At 40.4% G+C, this 23,249-nt stretch overlaps 1 pseudogene; it reads right to left on the bottom strand.

Moving 5' to 3' along the window:
* Window positions 1-21,097: 21,097 nt before the first annotated feature.
* Window positions 21,098-22,483, bottom strand: LOC104658099 (annotated as a pseudogene).
* Between the last annotated feature and the right edge of the window lie 766 nt (window positions 22,484-23,249).

Here is a 23,249-nt window from a genome sequence, read left to right as displayed (position 1 = left end):
CCCACGATTTTTTAATGTCATTTTCAGGGAAAAAGCCATACATAAAAACCAAGATATTTTTAGTTGAAATGACAGAATATTTTCTAAGCATAATTTAGCTGAGCAAGAATTTATTTTTTAGAGTTTTTTCTCAGTTTTCTTGTCTTCTTATGTAATGAAAAATGCATCTGGATAGAAATAACTCCTGTAGATAAAAATTGTGTAGCACAATCTGCTTGCATGATTTTGTCCATTTTGGTCAACAGAATCTTGATTGTAATGATCAAGAGTTTCCAACAGATCTTGATATCTCTATGTAACCATAGAAAATAATATTTACCTAGATATAAGATCAAGACATAAAAACTATCTCTTGAGGAGGACTGCATTTACAATCTAGAAAGACAATTATAAAGTTTACTATAAATATTTTCTAATGATACACTATGACCATATTTCCCCCTTTGTTCTCACTCAGTATCCTCTTACATTACTTTATGTGTTAGAAGCAAACAATCCTTTCCTACCATCTCCACTTTGTTTCTGGAATATTCACTTGTTTCTATCATCAGTGGATGAAATTTCCAATCAGGTACCATAAATTTCAGAATCGCTCTTGGATTGAGTGACCATATAAATTATCATCCAACTCATCTCACTGTTGAAAGTGAAAGGATGGCTATTTATTATCTATACAAGGGCATCAGGTGAAATCAAAGTTGGTCTATGCAAATCAGAGTATATGGTCACATTATTTTTAGATGATCTAAAAGTCCAATCTAGTTTCATCCACCACAATAACAAGCCTTCAGCTCTTGTCTAATTACTCTTCTCTCCAGCACCAACTCAAACCTACTGCAAGAGTGAAAGCCTACACACAAAAAGGGGAAAAAGTGGGCTTTTTTTCCTTGCCTTACCTCCTTCCCTATTTATGTGATAGTGCTTTGGTATATTCCAACATGGTATGTAGAAGAGAGATAAGAAAGATAGAGAAACATGTCTCGACTGATGGATACAGTTGTCAAGTGGTATTGGCGATTAGACATGTTGTCCAAAGCAGACTCTCAGATTCCACACTGAGGACATAAGAATGCACTTCTAGTGTGGCAGGCCATGCCTCTCCTCTAAAAGGGCATTCATGGTTCTCCATTCAACACTTGAGCTTCTGGGGATTCTTTCCTCTGTGATATTTATCACATCTCCCGATAGTCCTCTCAGGCAGAGTCCCTGTCCAAACAACCCCTGGCTACCTCTCTTCCATAAACCCCACAATTGGTCCATGGCAAAGACCCATGCCATGAATAGAAGTGTGGCTTGCTCTCCATACCACATCCCCTTTATCTTTCTGCTATAGACAGCCTCTTACCTTTGATTTCTCCTAGCAAGAATAACCTCAGCCTGGATCTCCCCAGCCTTATGGAACACATGCTAAATCCTCTAAGGAATGTTCCTGAAGCCTCTCTTTGTCACTTGGTACAAGTGAGAGTGAAGCGCTCCACCATGTTCCTCTATGGGGAGGGGTGGTGGTGAGTCAGGGAAAGTCAAAGGCATATCAGCAACTCACTCCGAAATGATCCCCACCAAAATCACTGGCCTCTTTAGCTCTCTTATAAAGGTTGGAGGTGAGTGAGTGGCTAATGAAGATCTGCTTTTACTATTTTGTAGTCTGTCTTGTATCAGTGATCCAGCATTTTGCTTTGGGCTGTGGAAGTGCTTGCCATTGATTGTTTACTTATTCTTGGCTTTTAGGGTCTCTGGAAACACACCCAAGAATCAGGGACAAGCTTATTAAACATTGTGTTACACGTGAAAATGAAATGTGTAAATTAATGTACATATAGTGTCTAGTTCAATTACTGGCATATAGTAGTTGCCCAACAAATGATAGCTTAAAACGCAAAAATGGCCAGGCATGGTCGTTCACGTCTGTAATCCCAGCACTTTGGGAGGCTGAGGCAGATGGATCACCTGAGATCAGGAGTTCAAGACCAGCCTGCCCAACATGGTGAAACCCTGTCACTACTAAAAATACAAAAATTAGTCAGGCATGATGGCGGATGCCTGTAATCCCAGCTACTTGGGAGGATGAGGCGGGAGAATCATTTGACCCCAGGAGGAGGAGGTTGCAGTGAGCCGAGATCAAGCCATTGCACTCCAGCCTGGGTGACTAAGCGAAACTCCGTCTCAAAATAAAAAACAAAAATGAAAACAAAGAAACCCCACAAAAATGAAGAGTCTCTAAGGGACTAAGTGATCTGGCAACTTTAAATCTAATTTTCTGGTCTCCAAATTGCTCGTCTCATGACCACTGCTCTAAGGTAACTACTTCCAGCTTGAGAACTCTTGGTATGGAGTTTAAGGAGTTGTTTATGTTTTGTGCAAAGGGCAGTCTCTAAGTAATTTCTCTTTATCCAGTGATTTCTGTAGAAATTATATTCTGAAAATATCAGGTTAGGTAATATTGTACTACTCATGATCCCTACTGAATCCTTTTGTCCCTGTGCTCTCTGAAAGCAATGTTTTATCAATAGCAGGAGTTTTGGACTTTGAGGCTCAGAGTGTTTTGTGAGAAGTTAATGAAAGTTATAAACCTTTTCAGTAGAAAACGCGCATTCACACACACACACACACATATTTTGACTATAATTTCAAGAGGTCCTGTGTTCCTTGAAGCCTAATATTTGGAGAGCCTGGATTGCAGGTTCTTCAGGTTCCCGAAAACAGAGTCGCTGCATTGAAATGGTGTGAGAGGAGAGGATGGAGGTGTTCATGATTATTCCACAGCTTTTTGGAGGGAAGATAATTTTTTTGCCTGGAATCCAAACCTAACAATGATTCCCCCCTTGAGTAAACATATGCCCTCTGTGAAACTGTTGCTTGTCTTGTTAAAACCATTGGCTGATCTTTCCTTCTTCCCTTCCTCCTGGCCACTATTACTGCCCCTATTATCACCCTGCTTCATTTTACGCAAAGTCTAGAAGCATAAATGGAGTCCTGGTGTTTTTTCACTTCTTGCTTAATGATTTCACTTCACCAAGACATCAACAAATATGTACACATGATTGACTTCCCCTCAGTAACTGACCGTTTTCTTCAATATCATCAATGTCCATCCAAGCAAAGATATTGCAATGTCCATAGATACTTATCCTGTTGGCTCATGAACAGCTGTGAACACCAACATGTGGAGCTGCAAAGCAGCTCGTTTTACCTAAACGATTGCATTAAGGAAGATAGATAGCCACAAGGAAGAGGTGGACACGGGCAGGGTTAGAGAGGGAAGAAACACATGCCATGGTTCTTTAGGCTAAATACTGTGAATGGTATTCATACGTGTCTCTGCTGTAGCAATGGTTATACTTAAGTCATTGTTCCCCTACTTTTGTGACCTGTTTGGGACTGCTATAATAGCTTTCAAACAGTGAATAAAAATATTACAGACCATTAGACTTTCCTCAGAGGACTTCTTTTTTATGTCAAAGACCTTCAGTGAATGTGTTATCTTGCTTTTCTGAAGAAAATAGTTTTACAGATGGAATCATATCCTCTTACAGTTTTGTCCTGAGCAGAGTACAGCTCTATATATGTATATGTATGTATTTCTATCCTCTGGCTTTTAATATCTTCTGACTAACTTTAGGGCAAAGATGGTAGTGAGAATAATGGTAGGACTAGACCTTGGTAAATTATAAAATAAATGCACTGAATTCACTCTTCTTTACTCTTCCTGCTCCAAGCTACCTCTTCTAACTAAGCCTTGATATAGTCAAAGTATTAAGATAATTCCCCAAAACACAAACTAAAAAGCTAACCAATCTGTCTGACAAGCTTGTTTCCTAGCCATGGGGGTCTCTGAATATTATTAGACTGTCAGCTCCTTGAGGGCAGAGAACATGTCTTTAAAAAAAAAATCTATATTTGATCTCTAGTGCCTATAACAGTAATTATCCCAAAGTAAGTGGACAGTAAATACTCAAATGAATGAAAAAGGATAAAACTTTTATAATTCATTTTAATGTTGTATCTATCTTCAAGTTTATTGATGTGTTTAAGAGTTCTGAAGACCCTAAACAATAATTTCACTGATTGAAAGAGCATTGTCTTGGATACAACCACCCAATAGGCTGGGTGCATCATTTTCTGGTGCTTGTAGAAATTATACACCTTCAGGCTGAGCATGGTGGCTCACACCTGTAATCCCAGCACTTTGGGAGGCCGAGGCAAGCAGATTGCTTGAGCTCAGGAGTTCGAGCCCAGCCTGGGCAACATGGTGAAACCCCATCTCTACCAAAAATACAAGAAATTAGATAGGCATGGTGGTGTGTACCTGTAGTCCCAGTTACTCGGGAGGCTGAGGTGGGAGGATCCCTTGAGCCTGGGAGGTGGAGGTTGCAGGAAGCCGGGGTTGAGCTACTACTGCACTCCAGACTGGGTGACAAAGTAAGACTTTGTCTCAAAAAAAAAAAAAAAAAAAAAATGAAACTATACCCCTTCATTAATATTAAATATAGATATACATAATTGTTGAGGAAGAAAGAAAGAGAAGTGTTAATAACTGGTACTCAAAGCATCTCTATAACTCTATCTTTAGTGAAAACTCTGAGGGAGACTGCCTTATAAAAGGGTACATTTGTCATTTTGATAATTGATCCTTCTACCATGGGGTCCAGATGCAATAGCCTTATACTGAACTCCACTAATGGGAAAAAGTGTTACTGCCCCTTTTCTACGTATGAGAAACCCACCAGAGATATCAGAGCTCTGAAGAGAGAATTTCTGTAGAGAACAGAATGAGCCTCTTGATCACTAAAAATAACCAAGGATATTTATCAAAAAAAAAAGTTTGGCCATATAAGTAGTATAAATAATCCCAGAGAAAATGTGTTGGTCTTCATCCTAAGATAATATTGAGTTTCTATGGGTATTTATGTGTTGGCAAAGGAAGGTAGGAGGAGTGCCAGTTTTTTTTATATACTTGTGCCCACAATAGCACCAAGTGATTTATCAGATGCAGTATAATAAGAAGATCACTTGACTACCTGAAGGTGCAGGGATTTTTTTTCAACTATTCAAAATAACTGGTTTTTGAGAACATATGGTGGACCACTGGCAATTTTCCAGTATACACACTGCACACTCACACATGCACACTCACACATGCACACACATGCCCACAAGACATTGGGATTTTTAATTTTCAAAGTAAACTTATCTTCTGAGTTAAATTATTTGATAGTCAATACCAATAAAACCAAAAGTTTGATTGTCAAATGTGCACATCATTTAGTGTTTCATCCTCAACATTTGCCTAATGGTTACACTCAGTCACATGTGTACAGAGCTTTTACTATGGTCATATGAATGCTGGGAGATATATTTCTGAGATTTTTTCCAGTTATAGCATTAGATGCATTCTATTTTTTCACACTTTTCAAATTTACTTTATGATCAGTTACATGACTGTGAGAATTTGCTCCAGGTTAGGAGTCCAATTTGTGACCACAATACAATAAAATTGGTTTATATAGAAAGAAATCTTCAGCTGGAATGATTATACCTATTTTAACTAAATGAGTTTATTTTCAACATACTATTCTCAATGATAAAAACTGCATAATTTTTCAAGAATAATACATATGTTTTATGTGATATAGCTTCTGCAGAGGATTTATATTTTACTCTTTATTGTGTCATGAAAGGAAATGGAAAAGTTAAAAGTCAAGGTATCCCAGCACTTTGGGAGGCCAAGGTGAGAAGATCACAAGGCCAGGAGATTGAGACCATCCTGGCTAACACGGTGAAACCCCATCTCTACTAAAAATATAAAAAATTAGCCAGACGTGGTGGCACACACCTGTACTCCCAGATACTCGGGAGGCTGAGGCAGTAGAATCCTTTGAACCAGGGAGGCAGAGGTTGCAGTGAGCCAAGATTGCACCACTGCACTCCAGCCTGGGCCACAGAGTGAGACTCCATCTCAAAAAAAAAAAAAAAGAGTCAAGGTAAAAGTTGTATAATTCAATCAAACATGTGAACTCACAGTGACCCCCACAGTTTGCACAGTTTGCAGGCCTGAACATACATAGATACACAAGAATATGTTGAGCAACTTTATCCTCTTCACAATCTGGGGTACCTCTTCTGTTTCCATATTTGATCAGCAAAGGTCATCCTGTACTTACTCATCATTTCAAGTTAACAGTAGCTCTGGAATTTATGCTGTACTGCAGTAACTGTGTGTAATTCTACCTACAAGGAATCATGTGAAAGAAGTCATTTCATTGCAACACCATTATAAAGTCAGAAAGCAAAAATGCAATTTTAAAACAAAAGCTATTTCAAGACATATGGTACAAAAGGAAGAGGCAGCAGGTCAGGGAAACTGGGTTCCCACTGAGATGTGCCAACTTCGTCGTGTGACTTTCCAGGAAGCACGTAGCCTTTCTGGATTACAGTTCCTATATTTACAAAGCAGATGAGGTGGGGTGGGTATCTGCTGAGTCTCTTTCCAGTTTGAGCTTTTCTGTTCTCATTCTGGAAGCTACAAGAAGGACAGGCAAATCGGGTATTATCACAGATCATTGGCCTTCCTGAGGTTTAGTTCAAGGGAAAAGGGCTTCCTCCCACAGTCATTTTATGCTTCAGCAGAAAATGCAGAAAAAAATGCTTCAGATAAGCATGAACATCTTCATTAATAAAATCGACTTCCCTCATGTTCTTAGTCATGATGCTTGAGAGACCCACCAAATTCTCTCCTTTGGTTCAAAAAAAGGAAAGAAGGCCATAAAATACAAGCGTTACCTGGGACAATAGACATACTAGATCAATGTTTCTTACAAGTCTTGATTAATTTTTGACAATTTTACACTCTTAAAAATTACTATGTATCAACACAAAAACCTGCACATGGATGTTTTTAGTAGCTTTATTTATAATTTTTGCAAAAACATCGAAGCAACCAAGATGTCTTTGGTAAACAGATAAACAGACTGGCCTTTTCCTTAGCTCTTAGTAGGATTACACATGCAAGCCTCCCCACCCCAGTGAAAATGCCCTCTAGATTACCGGATCAAAAGGAGCAGGTATCAAGCTGCACGAATGCAGCTCAAAACACTTTGCTCAACCACACCCCCATGGGAAACAGCAGTGATAAATCCTTAGTAATAAAGGAAAGTTTGACCAAGCTACACTAATATTTAGGGTTGGTTAATTTCGTGCCAGTCACTGCGGCCATAAGATTAACCCAAGCTAATAGAACTTGGCGTAAAGAGTGTTTAAGGTCTACCCTCAATAAAGCTAAGCTCCATCTAAGCTGTAAAAAAACTCCAGCTGAAATAAAAGATACTACAAAAGTGGCTTTAATATCCTGAAGACACAATAGCTAAGATCCAAACTTGGATTAGATACCCCATTATGCTTAGCTCTAAACTCTAATAGTTATATTAACAAAACCACTCACTAGAGTACTACAAGAAACAGCTTAAAACTCAAAGGACTTGGTGGTGCTTTATATCCCTCTAGAGGAGCCTGTTCTATAATTGATAAACCCTGATGCACCTCAGCACCTCTTGCCACCAGCCTATATACCGCCATCTTCAGCAAACCCTAAAAAGATCACAATGTAAGCACAAGTACACACATAAAAATGTTAGGTCAGGCCGGGCGTGGTGGCTTAGGCCTGTAATCCCAGAACTTTGGGGGTCCAAGACAGGCAGATCACAAGGTCAGGAGATCGAGACCATCCTGGCTAACATGGTGAAACCCCGTGTCTACTAAAAATACAAAAAATTAGCCGGGCATGGTGGTGTGTGCCTGTAGTCCCAGTTACTCGGGAGACTGAAGCAGGAGAATGGCGTGAACCCAGGAGGCGGAGCTTGCAGTGAGCTGAGATCCGGCCACTGCAGTCCAGCCTGGGCGACAGACCGAGACACTGTCTCAAAAAACAAAAAACAAAAACCGTTAGGTCAAGGTGTAGCCCATGAAGTGGCATGAAATGGGCTACATTTTCTATGTCCAGAAAATCTCACAACAACCTTTATGAAATCTAAGGGCTCAAGGAGGATTTAGCAGTAAACCAAGAGCAGAGTGCTTAGTTGAATAAGGCCATGAAGCACGCACACACGGCCCTTCACCCTTCTCAAATATTACTGTAGAAATCACTCTTACTAATAGTTTTATATGCACATATAGAAGAGATAAGTTGTAACATGTTAAGCTTACTGGAAAGTTGTGCTTGGACAAACCAAAGTGTAGCTTAAACCAAAGCATCTGGCTTTCACCTGGAAGATTTCACTGTGACCTGATCACTTTGAGCTAACTCTAGTACCAAACCTCGCTAAAATATATTGTTAAACTATCTTAATCAGGTGATTTACTTTAGAAAAAAGTATAGGTGATAGAAATTTTTACCATGGTGCAATAGACATAGTACTGTAAGGGAAAGATGAAAGAACTATATCAAGCACTAAAAAGCAAAGACAAGCCCTTATACTTTCTGCATAATGTATTATTAACTAGAAATACTTTACACAGAGAACTATAGTCAAGTTCCCCAAAAGCAGACGAGCTACCCAAGAATAGCTGAAAGAGCACACTCACCTGTGTGGCAAAATAGTGGGAAGATTCATCAGCAGCGGTGACAGCCTACCAAGCCTGGTGATAGCTGGTTATCCAAGATAGAATCTTAGTTCAACTTTAAACTTAGCCACAGAATTACTTAATTTCCCAGTCAGTGTAACTGTCAGTCTAAAGAGGGACAGCTCTTTAGACCCTAGGAAACAACCTTCCTACAGAGAGTAAAAAATATTACCACCATAGTTGGCCCAAAAGCAACCACCAGTTAAGAAAGCATTTAAGCTCAACTTCTACCTATCTTCAATTCTAATCACTCTACTGAACTCCTAACATCACATTGGACTAATCTATTACTTAATAGAAGCAATAATGTTAATATAAGTAACATGAAGACATTCTCTATTACATAAGCTTACACTGTATAAGCCTACATCAGAATAACCCACTGACAGTTAACAGCCTAATATTAATAAACGGTATAATAAACACCCTATTATTTACACTGTTAACCCAACAAAGGCATGCTCTAAGGAAAGTTTACAAAAAGTGAAAGGAACTCAGCAAATCTTACCCTGCCTGTTTACCAAAAACATCACTTCTAGCATTACCAGTATTAGAAGCACTGCCTGCCCAGTGATGTATGTTCAACAGCTGCCATATCCTGACCATGCAAAGGTAGCATAATCACTTGTTCCCTAAGTAGGCACTTGTATGAATTGCTACACGAGGGTTCGTCCGTCTCTTACTTTTGAAATTGACCTATCTGTGAAGAGGTGGATATAAACAAATAAGATGAAAGACCCTATGGAGCTTTAATTCATTAATGCAAATACAAACTCAAACAAGCCTATAGGCCCTGGCCTACTATCTCTGCATTAAAAATGTTAGTTGGGGCTGGGCGCGTTGGCTCATGCCTGTAATCCCAGAACTTTGGGAAGCCGAGGCGGTTGGATCACAGGGTCGGCAGATCGAGACCATCCTGGTTAATACGGTGAAACCCCATCTCTACTAAAAAACACAAAAAACTAGGCGGGCATGGTGGCAGGCACCTGTAGTTCCAGCTACTCAGGAGGCTGAGGCAGGAGAATGGCGTGAACCTGAGAGGTGGAGCTTGCAGAGAGCTGAGATGGTGCCACTGCACTCCAGCCTGGGTGACAGAGCAAGACTCCGTTTCAAAAATATATATATATATGTTGGTTGGGTGACCCCGGAGCATAATTCAAACTCTGAACAACCTAAACTAAGACCGCACCAGTCTAAGCAAGTTAACACACATTGGCCCAATTAATTTGATCAACGGAATAAGTTATCCTATGGATAACAACAAAATCCTATTCTAGGATTCCCTATTGGCAATAGGGTTTACCACCTCAATGTTGGATCAGGACATCCTAATGGTGTAGCTGCTATTAAGGGTTCATTTATTCAATAATTAAAGTCCTACCTGATCTGAGTTCAGACCGGAGTAATCCCGGTTGGTTTCTATCTATTTAACATTTCTCCTAGTATGAAAGGACAAGAGAAGTAGGGCCCACTTCATAAAGCGCCCTCGTCGCATAAATGATGCTATCTCAGTCTAACAAACCATCACACACCCTACCCAGGAACAGGGTTTGTTAAGATGAAGGAGCTTGGTAATTGCATAAAACTTAAAATTTTATAGTAAGAGGTTCAACTCCTCTTCTTAACAATATGCCTATAATTAACCTTCTCCTACTCATTATCCCCATTCTTATCGCTATAGTGTTCCTTACACTCATCGAACGAAAAATCTTAGGCTATACACAACTATGCAGCGGACCCAGAATTGTCGGTCTCGATGGGCTGCTTCAACCATTTGCTGATGTAATAAAACCTTTCACCAAAGAACCCTTACGGCCTTCAAAATCTGCTATTACCCTTCACATTATTGTTTCAACACTAGCCTTCTCCTCTTATGAACTCCCCTTCCTATCCCAGACCCTCTAATTAATTTTAACATAGGCCTCCTATTTATACTAGCCACATCGAGCCTAGCCGTCTACTCTATTCTATGATCAGGATGAGCATCTAATTCAAATTATGCACTAATCAGCACATTACAAGCTGTGGCCCAAACAATTTCATATGAGGTCACCTTGGCCATTATCCTGCTATCAGTTCTACTGATAAGCGGCTCATTTAACTTATACACACTCTTCACAATGCAAGAATTCCTCTGACTGCTCCTACCGTCATGGCTCTAGCCATAATATGATTCATCTTCACACTAGCAGAAACTAACCGAGCCCCTTTTGATCTATCAGAAGGAGAGTCAGAGTTAGTCTCAGGCTTCAACATCGAATACGCCACAGGCTCATTTGCCCTCTTCTTTATAGCAGAATATATGAATATTATCATAATAAATGCCCTAACTACTGCTATTTTCCTAGGAGTACTACACACTATATACTCACCAGAACTCTATACCACAAATTTCATTACCAAGACCCTTCTTTTAACCACTCTATTTTTATGAATTTGAATGGCATACCCTCAATTCCACTGTGACCAACTCACATCTTTTATGAAAAAACTTTCTACCACTTACACTAGCATTTTGCATATATCTCAATGCTTGTTCTAATTTCCACCATCCCACCCTAAACATAGGAAATATGTCAGACAAAAGAATTACTTTAATAGAGTAAACAATAGAGGTTAAAATCCTCTAATTTCTAGAACTATAGGAATCTAGCCTACCCCTAAGAATCCAAAATTCTCTGTGCTACCTATCACACCACATCCTAGATTAAGATCAGCTAAATAAGCTATTGGGCCCATATACCGAAAATGTTGGTTATACCCTTCCCGTACCCCTTAGCTCAACTTATTATTTCCCTCACCCCATTTTCACAGGAACTCATATCACAATGCTATGCTCACACGGATTTCTCATCTGAACAGGGCTAGAAATAAACATACTAGCCCTTACCCCAATCTTAATTAAAAAAATAAATCCCCACTCTACAGAAGCAGTCACCAAATATTTCCCTACACAAGCAACCACATTTATAATTCTCATGACAGGTATCCTTTCCAATAACCTGTTCTCCAGACAACGAACAATAATAAACACTATCAATCAATTCTTATCCTTAACAATAATAGTGGCCCTAGTAATAAAACCAGGAATATTCCCCTTTCACTTCTGAGTCTCAGTGATAACCCAAGGAATCTCTTTAATGTCTGGTATACTTCTCCTCACATGACAAAAAGTAGCTCTTATCTCCATTACGTTTCAAAGTTTTTCATCAACAAACACGAACATCCCCCTAACACAATCCTATGCATTATAGTGGGTGGTTGAGGGGAACTTAACCAAACAACTGCGTAAAATCCTAGCCCACTCCTTAGTCACCCACATAGGTTGAATAATAGCAGTACTAATTTATAACCCAAACATTACCACCCTAAACCTGATTATTTACCTTATCTTAACAACAACCGCATTTCCAGCACTCAACCTGAGTATAAGCACCACAAAGCTATCATTATTTCACACCTGAAACAAATGAACATGGTTGACACCCTTAATTCCACTAATTCTACTATCCTTAGGAGGTTTATCCCCATTAACAGGGTTCCTGCCTTAATGAATCACCATTCAAGAATTTACAGAAAACAATAGCCTTATTACTCCAATCATTATAGCTATCATAACCCTACTCAACCTGTACTTTTACATACGCCTGGTCTATTCCTTCTCAGTAACACTATTCCCCTCATCTAACAATATGAAAATAAAATGACAATTTGAAAACACAAAACCCATACTGCTCTTCCCCCAGCTTGTCATCTCTTCTACCCTCCTCTTACCCATCTCTCCATTAATATTAAATATAACTTAGAAATTTAGGTTAAATAAGACCGAGGACCTTCAAAGTCCTTAGTAAGTAAGTTACTCTTAATTTCTGTAACAGATCTAAAGATGGCAAGATGCTATTCTGCATCAATTGAATGCAAATCAATGGCTTTGATTAAGCTAAGCCCTTACTAGATATATGGAATTCAAACCCATGAATAAAATTTAGTTAACGGCTAAGCACTCTAATCAACTGGCTTCAATCTACCCCCGCCGGCGTTGGGGGAGAAAGGCAGAGAAGACCCAGCAGGATTGAAGCTGCTCCTTTGAATTTGCAATTCAACATGAGAAATCACCTCAGGGCTGCTAAAAAGAAGCCTTGACCTCTGTCTTTAGATTTACAGTCTAACGCTTACTCAGCCATTTTACCTTTTCCCCAATTATGTTCATCAATCACTGATTGTTTTCAACTAACCACGAAGATATCGGAATACTATACCTGCTATGGCGCATGAGTGGGGATAGTAGGCACTGCCTTAAGCCTTCTAATTCGAGCAGAACTAGGCCAACCAGGAACTCTGCTAGGAGATGATCAGATCTACAATGTTATTGTTACCGCCCACACATTCGTTATAATTTTATTTACGGTAACACCAATCATGATTGGGGTTTTCTGCAACTGGCTAGTCCCTCTGACCATTGGTTGACTGGACATGGCATCCCCCTGAATAAATAATATGATTTTCTGACTTCTCCCCCTATCTTTTCTACTCCTACTTGCGTCTTCAATAGTAGAAGCTGGAGCTGGAACCAGCTGGACAGTTCGTCCCCCTTTAGCAGGAAACCTAGCACATGCAGGATCCTCTGTGGCTCTGACCATCTTCCCGCCCCACTTAGCAGGTGTTTTTTCTATTTTAGGGGTCATTAATTTTATTACCACAATTATTAACATAAAACCCCCAACCATATCTCAGTATCAAACACCCCTTTTCGTCTAATCAGTCCTCATTATGGCAGTTCTTCTGCTCCTTTCCCTCCTAGTCCTAGCCGCCGGCATTACTATACTGTTAACTGACCATAACCTCAACACTACTTTTTTTGACCCTGCTTGTGGGGGTGACCCCATCTTGTACCAACATTTATTCTGATTCTTTGGTCACCCTGAAGTCTATATCCTTATCCTACAAGGCTTCGGGATAATCTCCCGCATCCTAACATATTATTATGGAAAAAAGGAACGATTTGTGTACCTGGGCATAGTATGAGCCACGATATTAATTGGCGTCGTAGGATCTATCATATGGGCTTACCATATATTCACAGTAGGAATAGACATAGACACACGAGCATACTTCACCTTCCCTACCATAATTATTGCCATCCCTACTGGTATCAAGGTCTTTAGCTGATTAGTTGCCCTGCACCACAGTAACATCAAATGATCTCCCACAATATTCTGAGCCCTAGGATTCATTTTCCTTTCCAGAGTAGGAGGTTTTACCAGCATCGTACTAGCTAATTCAGCACTAGATATTGTCTTACACACTTACTTTGCTGTATCCCATTTCCACTACGTTCTATCAATAGGAGCAGTATTTGCCATTACAGGGGGCTTTGTCCACTGATTCCCCTTATTTTCAGGTTTCACACTTAAGCAGACCTACGCTAAAATCCACTTCATCATTATATTCATACGTGCTAATTTTTTTTTTTTTTTTTGAGACGGATTCTCACTCTGTCCCCCAGGCTGGAGTGCGGTGGCACGATCTGGGCTCACTGCAAGCTCCGCCTCCCGGGTTCACGCCATTCTCCTGCCTCAGCCTCCCGAGTAGCTGGCGCCCGCCACCTCGCCTGGCTAATCTTTTGTATTTTTAGTAGAGACGGGGTTTCACCATGTTAGCCAGGATGGTCTCCATCTCCTGACCTCGTGAGCCGCCCTCCTCGGCCTCCCAAAGTTCTGGGATTACAGGCGTGAGCCACCTCACCCGGCCAATTTAACCTTTTTTCCACAGCACTTCCTCAGCCTATCGGGTATGCCTCGACGTTATTCCAATTACCTTAATGCGTATGCCATGTGAAATATTATCTCATCCATAGGCTCATTTATCTCACTAACAGCAGTTATACTAATAATCGTTATGATCCGAGAAGCCTTTGTTTCAAAATGAAAAGTACTAGCAATTACACAATCATCTACTAATTTAAAGTGACTTTACGACTGTCCACCACCTTACCACACATTGGAAGAGCCAATCTATGTGAAAACCTAAATGAGAAAGGAAGGAATCAAAACTCCAGAAACAGGTTTCAAGCCAGTCCCCTAACCCTTATGACTCTCTCGATAAGATATTAGTAACATTATTACATAACTTCATTAAAGTTACTTTATAGGTTAAATCCTACATGTCTTGATGGCTCATGCAGTTCAATTAGGCCTTCAAGACTCTACATCCCCTATTATAGAAGAACTACTCACTTTCCATGAGCACGCTCTTATAATTATTTTCCTAATTAGTTCCCTAGTCCTATACATTATTTCCCTAATACTCACAACAAAATTAACTCATACTAGCACCATAGATGCCCAAGAAATCGAGACTGTGTGAACTATTTTACCTGCCATTATCTTAATTTTAATTGCCCTCCCATCCCTATGTATTCTGTAAATAACTAACAACCCTTCTCTTACCATCAAATCAATTGGCCACCAATAATATTGAAGCTATGAATGTACAGACTGTGAAGAATTAAGCTTCGATTCTTATATAATTCCAACAGCAGACTTAAAGCCAGGAGAACTTCAACTCCTCGAAGTTGATAACCAAACAATTCTCCCAATAGATATCACTATCCATGTATTAATCTCATCTGAAGACATCCTGCACTCATGAACTATCCCCTCACTGGGCCTGAAAATAGATGCAATCCCCGGATGCCTAAATCAAACCACCCTAACTGCTATACGACCAGGCCTTTACTATGGACAGTGCTCAGAAATTTGTGGGTACAACCACAGTGTTATACCTATTGTCCTAGAATTAACTCCCTTAAAATGCTTTGAAACCTGATCCACATCCACACTATAACTTCACTGTAAAGCTATCTAGCATTAACCTTTTAAGTTAAAGACTGAGGGGATCTACACCTCTCTGCAGTGAATGCCTCAACTAGATACTTCCACATGATCCATTGTCATCTTGTCAACAACCATAACTTTATTCTCCATTATTCAGTTAAAATTATTAAATTTCATTATACATCTCCTATACCAAAAAGAATCAAAATGCAAAAACATAAAGCCCCCTGAGAATTCAAATTGACGAAAATCTATTCACCCCTTTTACTACCCCGACAATTCTAGGCCTACCCACAGTAGTATTAATCATTTTATTGCCCACCCTACTATTTCCAACCTCCAGTCATCTAATTAGTAACCAATTGGTTTCCATTCAACAGTGACTAATTCAACTTGTACTAAAACAATTAATAAGTACCCATAACATTAAACAACAAACCTGATCCCTTATACTGATCTCCCTAATTCTCTTCATTGCCTCAACCAATCTCCTCAGGCTTCTACCCCATTCATTTACACCAACTACCCAATTATCAATAAATCTAGGTATAGCAATCCCCTGATGAGCAGGTGTAGTAATTATAACTTCCGCTTTAAGATGAAAACCTCCTTAGCTCACTTTTTATCACAAGGCACACCTATACCACTTTTCTCTATGCTAGTGATCATTGAAACTACTAGCCTATTCATTCAACCAATGGCATTAGCTATGCAGTTAACAGCCAACATTACAGCCGGACACCTACTAATGCATTTATATCGGAGGAACTACACTAGTACTATCAACTGTCAGTCTTCCCACAGCTTCAATCCCCTTCATTATTCTAATCCTACTGAACATCCTCAAATTCGCTGTAGCTCTTATTCAGGCCTATGTCTTTACACTACTTGTAAGCCTTTATCTATATGACAACACATAATGACCCACCAAACACATGCCTACCATATAGTCAAACCTAGCCCCTGACCACTAACAGGAGCTCTCTCATCTCTCCTAATAACATCTGGCCTGGCCATGTGATTTCACTTTAACTATATCATTCTTTTAACCCTAGGCCTACTAACCAACACACTAACTATATACCAGTGATGACATGACATTCTCCGGGAAAGTATATTTCAAGGCCCCCACACGTCAATCGTCCAAAAAGGCCTCCGATATGGAATAATTCTATTCATTATCTCAGAAGCATTCTTTTTTGCTGGTTTCTTCTGGGTATTCTACCACTCTAGTCTATCCCCACTCCAGAATTAGAGGGACATTGACCCCCAACAGGCATTTTTCCCCTCAACTCCTTAGAAGTCCCTCTCCTGAATACATCTGTGTTACTTACATCACAAGTTTCAATTACTTGGGCTCACCACAGCCTGACAGAAAGTAGTCGAAAGCAGATACTTCAAGTACTATCCATCACAATTACCTTAGGAATTTACTTGACCCTTCTACAAGTCTCAGATTGTTTTGAGGCCCCGTTTACTATCTCTGATGGAATCTATGGCTCAACATTCTTCATAGGCGCAGGCTTTCATGGACTTCACGTTATTATTGGATCAACATTTCTCACTATCTGCCTCCTCCGCCAGTTAAAATTCCACTTTACATCCAACCACCCCTTTGGCTTTGAAGCTGCCGCCTGATATTGACACTTTGTAGATGTAGTATGGCTATTCTTATACATCTCTGTCTACTGAGGATCCTACTCTTTTAGTATAAGCAGTACCATTGACTTCTAATCAATTACTTTCGATATTATGGGAAAGAGAGTAATCAACCTGACACTAGCCCTAGTAACCAGCACCTTACTCACCCTATTACTACTAATAATCGCATTTTGGCTTCCACAACTTAATATTTATACAGAAAAATCCAACCCCTATGTGTGGATTTGACCCAATAACCTCCACCCGCCTCTCCTTTTCCATAATATTCTTCCTAGGAGACATCACATTCCTTCTCTTAGACTTAGAGATTGCTGTACTACTACCCCTGCCATGAGCCCTTCAAACAACCAACCTGACACTAATAATCAGCACAGCCCTTCCACTAGTTACCATTTCAATCCTAGACTTGACTTATGAATGAACCCCAAAAGGGTTAGACTGAGTTGAATTGGTAAATAGTTTAAGTCAAAATAAATGATTTTGTCTCATTAGATTATGATAGACCATATTTACCAAATGACCTCTATTAATATCATTATTATATTAGCATACACCATGTCACTGCTAGGAGTGTTAGTCTATCAATCCCACCTAATATCATCCCTATTATGCCTAGAAGGCATAATACTATCAAAATATATCATAAATACTCTTATAACTTTAAATATGGATTTCACTCTAGCATCCATAATACCCATTATCCTCCTAGTATTTGCTGCCTGCAAAGCCGCAGTGGGCCTTGCCTTACAAGTTTCAATCTCCAGTGCATATGGCCTAGATTGCATACAAAATCTAAGTTTACTTCAATGCTAAAAATTATTATTCCAACAATTATACTGTTACCGATGATATGATTCTCTAAAAATTCTATAATCTGAATCAACATGGTTATCCACAACCTACTCATCAGCCTCATCAGCCTACTCTTTTTTAACCAATTCGGCAATACTCATCCAACTTCTCATTAATCTTTTCTGACCTGCTGACATCACCCCTTCTAATCTTAACAGCCTGACTACTGCCTCTTATAATTCTAGCAAGCCATTATCACCTGTCCAATGAATCACCCCCATGAAAAAAGTTACATATTTCTATATTGATCTCCCTACAGACATTTTTAATCATGGCATTCACCGCCACAGAACTAATTATATTTTATATCCTCTTTGAAGCCACACTAGTTCCTACCCTAATTATCATCACTCACTGAGGCAACCAACCAGAACGCCTCAATGCAAGCTCATACTTCTTATTTTACACACTAGTAGGATCCCTTCCTTTACTTGTAACACTTGTTTATACTCAAAATACCTCAGGTTCGCTAAATATGCTAGTAGTAATAGTTACTATCCAAGAGCTATTAACCTCCCGATCCAATAATCTTATATGACTAGTATGTATCATGGCCTTCATAGTAAAAATTCCTCTATATGAACTTCACCTATGACTCCCCAAAGCCCATGTAGAAACCCCTATTGCCAACTCAATAGTACTTGCAGCAGTACTCCTAAAGCTAGGCAGGTGTGGTGTAATACGGCTTACTCTTATCCTCAACCCCGTAACAGAACATATAGCCTACCCTTTCCTCATGTTGTTCCTATGAGGAATAGTTATGACAATCTCTATTTGTCTATGACAAAAACCAATCTGAAATCACTTATTGCCTACTCCTCCATAAGCCACATAACACTTGTTATTATGGCTATCCTCATTCAGACCCCTTGAAGCTTTATAGATGCAATCACCCTTATAATTGCTCATGGACTCACTTCATCCTTACTCTTCTGCCTAGCAAATTCAAACTGCAAGCGAGTCCATAGCCGAACCATATTGCTTACCCGAGGTCTTCAAACACTGCTCCCACTAATAGCCTCTTGATGACTTCTGGCAAATCTTACCAGCCTTGCCTTACCCCCTACCATTAATCTAGTAGAAGAACTCTTTGTGACTATGGCCTTATTCTCCTGATCAAATATCACTGTTATGCTTAGAGGACTTAATATGCTAATTATAGCCCTTTACTCCCTGTATATGCTAATTACAACACGAGGGACACTTTCATATTATATTAACAGTATGAAACCTTCCTTTACATGAGAAAACACATTAATACTTATACATATTGTGCCTATCTTCCTATTATCCTTAAACCCTAAAATTATTATGTGGTTTGCATGCTGTAGCTATAGTTTACCCAAAACATTAGATTGTGGATCTAACAATAGAAGCCTGCAACTTCTTACCTACCAAGAAAGTATGCAAGAATTGCTAACTCATGTCCTGATGTTTAACAATGTGGCTTTCTCAACTTTTAAAGGATTAGAGTTGTCCGTTGGTCTTAGGAACCAAAAACAGTAATGTAACTCCAAATAAAAGTAACAAACATGTATCTTCCATGGCTATAACAGCCCTAACCCCCTTAATCCTACCGATTACTGTTACCTTAGCCAACTCCTGCAAAATAGGCTCATACCCAAATTATGTAAAAACATCTATCGCACGTGCCTTCATCATTAGCCTCATCCCAACAACAATGTTTATATGCACAGACCAAGAAACCATTATCTCAAACTGATATTGAATGACGATCCAGACTCTCAAATTCTCACTAAGCTTCAAACTAGCCTACTTCTCCACAAAATTTATCCCAGTAGCACTACTCATTACCTGATCTATTGTAGAATTCTCAATATGATATATAAATTCAGACCCTAACATTCATCAATTTTTCAAGTACTTATTTTCTTCATCACTATATTAATTCTGGTTACTGCCAACAACCTCTTTTAGCTCTTTATTGGATGGGAAGGTGTAGGAATCATGTCTTTCTTACTAATTAGTAAGAATGACTAATTCTGATGGTATGGCAGAGCAGATGCTAATACAGCAGCCCTCCAAGCAGTCCTGTACAACCTCATCGGTGATACTGGCTTTATTTTAGCTACAGCATTGTTCATGTCCTCCGACACATGAGAGTTTTAACAAATATTTATTCTAGACCTCACCCCCAACTCCTTCCATTAATTAGCCTTCTCTTAGCAGCAGCAGAAAAGTCAGCTCAATTCGGCCTCCATCCCTGACTTCCATCTGCCATAGAAGGCCCAGCCCCAGTCTCAGCCCTACTTCACTCCAGCACTATAGTTGCAGCAGGAGTTTTCCTGCTCGTCCGCTTCTACCCTTTAATAGAAAGTAACCTATAAATCCAAACCTGTACATTACGTCTGGTAGCTATTACTACCTTATTCACAGTAATCTGTGCTCTAATGCAAAATGATATCCAAAAAATCATAACATTCTCCATCTCAAGCCATCTAGGCCTTATAATAGTCACAATTGGCATTAATCAGCCACACCTAGCATTCCTTCACATCTGCGCCCATGCCTTTGTTAAAGGTATATTATTATTATTATTATTATTATTATTATTATTATTATTATTATTTTAGTGGCTGGGTTACCCCAGGCAATTTTATTACAGTATCCCTGAACCTCACTTGCCTCATCTATAAGATGGGGCTAATAATAGCATCCATTTCATAATTATGAAGATTAAATACATTATGGAAAACACTAGTATTTGCCTAGCACCTGCTAAACACTCAACAAAGGTTAACTGTACATACCGATGTCTCAAACAGGGACGGAATGTTTAACACAGAAAACAGGAGGTTTTAGCCACTCACTCATTCTCCTGGCTCCCGAAATATGAGCTGCCCCACCCCAGTTCATCCAAGCCCATCAAGATAGTTGTCCTTGTCCTTAATCTCCACAGGTGTTCAATGTGAGCCAACTGTTAGATGGCTTTCATTCGCACAACTGAATAAACCATTTATGCCTAGTGTTCCATTACTGGAACGCTAAGCTTATGGGAGTTATTTATATCCTGCTGCTGGAGGTCATCACCAAGATCTGATTTTTCACAAAAAGAAATTTATAATCTCCAGCATAAATGTAATAAAGCAATTGTGGCAGTTTTGGGGGGACAAAACTCTCGAGTTTAATCTTCCAGCTTGACTGACTTGGAAGCGTTCCTGTCAATGTAAAAGATCTTGTTGGGGGCAGTGGAGAAGCCAAGGCCGGCTCCGCGGCTGTACTTCCAGCTCATGGCCCGGTCGTAGTCCCGCTGCAGATTCTGCTGCAGGCTGTCAGCCGCCTTCTTGCTGAGGGCCATGTTGGGCCTTGCAGTCGTGCTGGGGGCGCGGTTGAACGGAGGGGACAGGTTTTTGAAGCCACCCATAAGTTTGAGAAATTTCAGTTTCTGGTCTTCATTCTCAAAACCAGCAGTATCCCACTGGCCAAACTGGGTTCCCGTCCACTTCCTGGTTTCAGAAGCTTCCGTTTTGCCTGACTCACGATCAATCTCTTCTTGCAAGGCCTTTCGCCTCACCTGGTCTATGTGCGCCTCGTCCATGTTGCCTTTCTTTCCCAACACCACCTCTAAGTCCGTGTCTGTTTCCTTCTTCCAAGGGTCTCCTGCTACCCCACTCTCTTTCCTCTTCTTCTTCTTCCTTTTGAGAGCTGGCTCCTCGATGACTGGCTGCTCTACCTTCTTCTTGGACTTCATATTTTTCTTTGCGGAGGCCTTAGGGTCATCACTTATGGGGATGTATTCCGGGGCCTCAACTTTGACTGGCTTCTTTTTTCTTCCTTTCCTAGGGCGGCTCTCCATGGACTGGGAGGGCTTGGAGTGGCCTGGGAGGGTGTCTTCCTCCTGGTGGATTTTTTTTTTTCTTCTTCACCTTCCCGTTGTGTTCTCTGGGGCTCTTCCGCTTCCATTTCTGCCCCAAGGCTGCCTGTCCCTCATCCTTCTTTCCCACTGAGCAAGTGTCCGCAACATCCCTGGCCTCCCTGGCCTCGCAGAACCAACGGTCCTGGACTGAGAAGGCTGTGGGATCCTGGGCCCCCTTTTTCTCCTTCTTGCGTTTTTTGAGCTTCTTGCCAACTCTGGTTTCCTCCTCGCTCTGTCTAGGGTCTGGGGAGGTTTTCACCCCAGAGGCATGGGACATGGCCAGAGGTGACTTCTTTTTCTTCTCCCCACTGAGGAACTCCAAGTGGCCAAGCACCTGCTTCCTGGGGCTGGGTGACTTCTCTGTCCGTCTGGCATGCAGCATTGTCTCAGGTTCTACATGCCCCTCGCAAAGGGTGCTGAGACCCGTCTTTTTCATCTTCTTTTTCTTCACTAGATGCATCTCAGGTGCCTGCCCATGGACCACACTCTTAGAGGGGGACGTGGCTCTTATAGAAGAAACATCGGCAAAGTAATCATCATTGTTTACAATGGAGTATCGAGTCTCTGGTTCTTTGACCACTTTCTTCTTCTTTTCCTTCTCTGGGAGCCCAGGGTCTTCTTTGTGTGTCTTAGTGATCATTCCGGTGGGCGAAATTTCCCCGCCTCCACGTGAGAGCCCATTCCGCCGCGACCTAAAGGTATATTATTTATATGTTCAGGGTTCATCATCCATAGCCTCAATGATGAGCAAGACATCTGAAAAATAGGAGGGCTATTCAAGACTTTACCCCTTACTTCCTCCTCCTTTATTATTGGCAGCCTTGCGCTTACAGGCACGCCTTTCCTCACAGGCTTTTACGCTAAGACCTCATCATTGAAACCTCAAACACATTCATACACCAATGCCTGAGCCCTTTATATTACTCTTAGTGCCAGTTCCTTGACAGCTGTTCATAATACCCATATTATTTTCGCTCTTATAGGACAACCTTGCTTCACAACTGTGGCTGCTATTAATGAAAATAACCCCTTCCTAATTAACTCAATTAAGCACCTAACAATCGGCAGCATATTCACCGGATCCCTCATCACCAACAGTGTTATTCCTGCTTCATCCGCCAAACAACCATACCACTCCACCTGAAGCTCACAGCTCCAGGTGTGACCCTCTTAGGCTTCTCACTAGCAATGGAGCTTAATCTCATAACTAATAGCCTTAAACCAAAATACCCATTACAGACATTCAACTTCTCCAACATACTAGGATTTTATTCAGCCACAATTCACCATACAACCCGCCACTCAGGCGTATCCACAAGCCAAAATCGGGCTTCACTTCTACTAGACCTAATTTGACTAGAAAAGTCTGTACCGAAGACCATTACACAACCCAAATTTCAGCCTCC

The sequence above is a fragment of the Rhinopithecus roxellana genome, chromosome 2, assembly GCF_007565055.1.
Source record: "Rhinopithecus roxellana isolate Shanxi Qingling chromosome 2, ASM756505v1, whole genome shotgun sequence".
Taxonomy (NCBI): Eukaryota; Metazoa; Chordata; class Mammalia; order Primates; family Cercopithecidae; genus Rhinopithecus; species Rhinopithecus roxellana.
The sequence above is the reverse complement of the archived record's forward strand: the minus strand, read 5'-3'. Positions and strand labels throughout refer to the sequence as shown.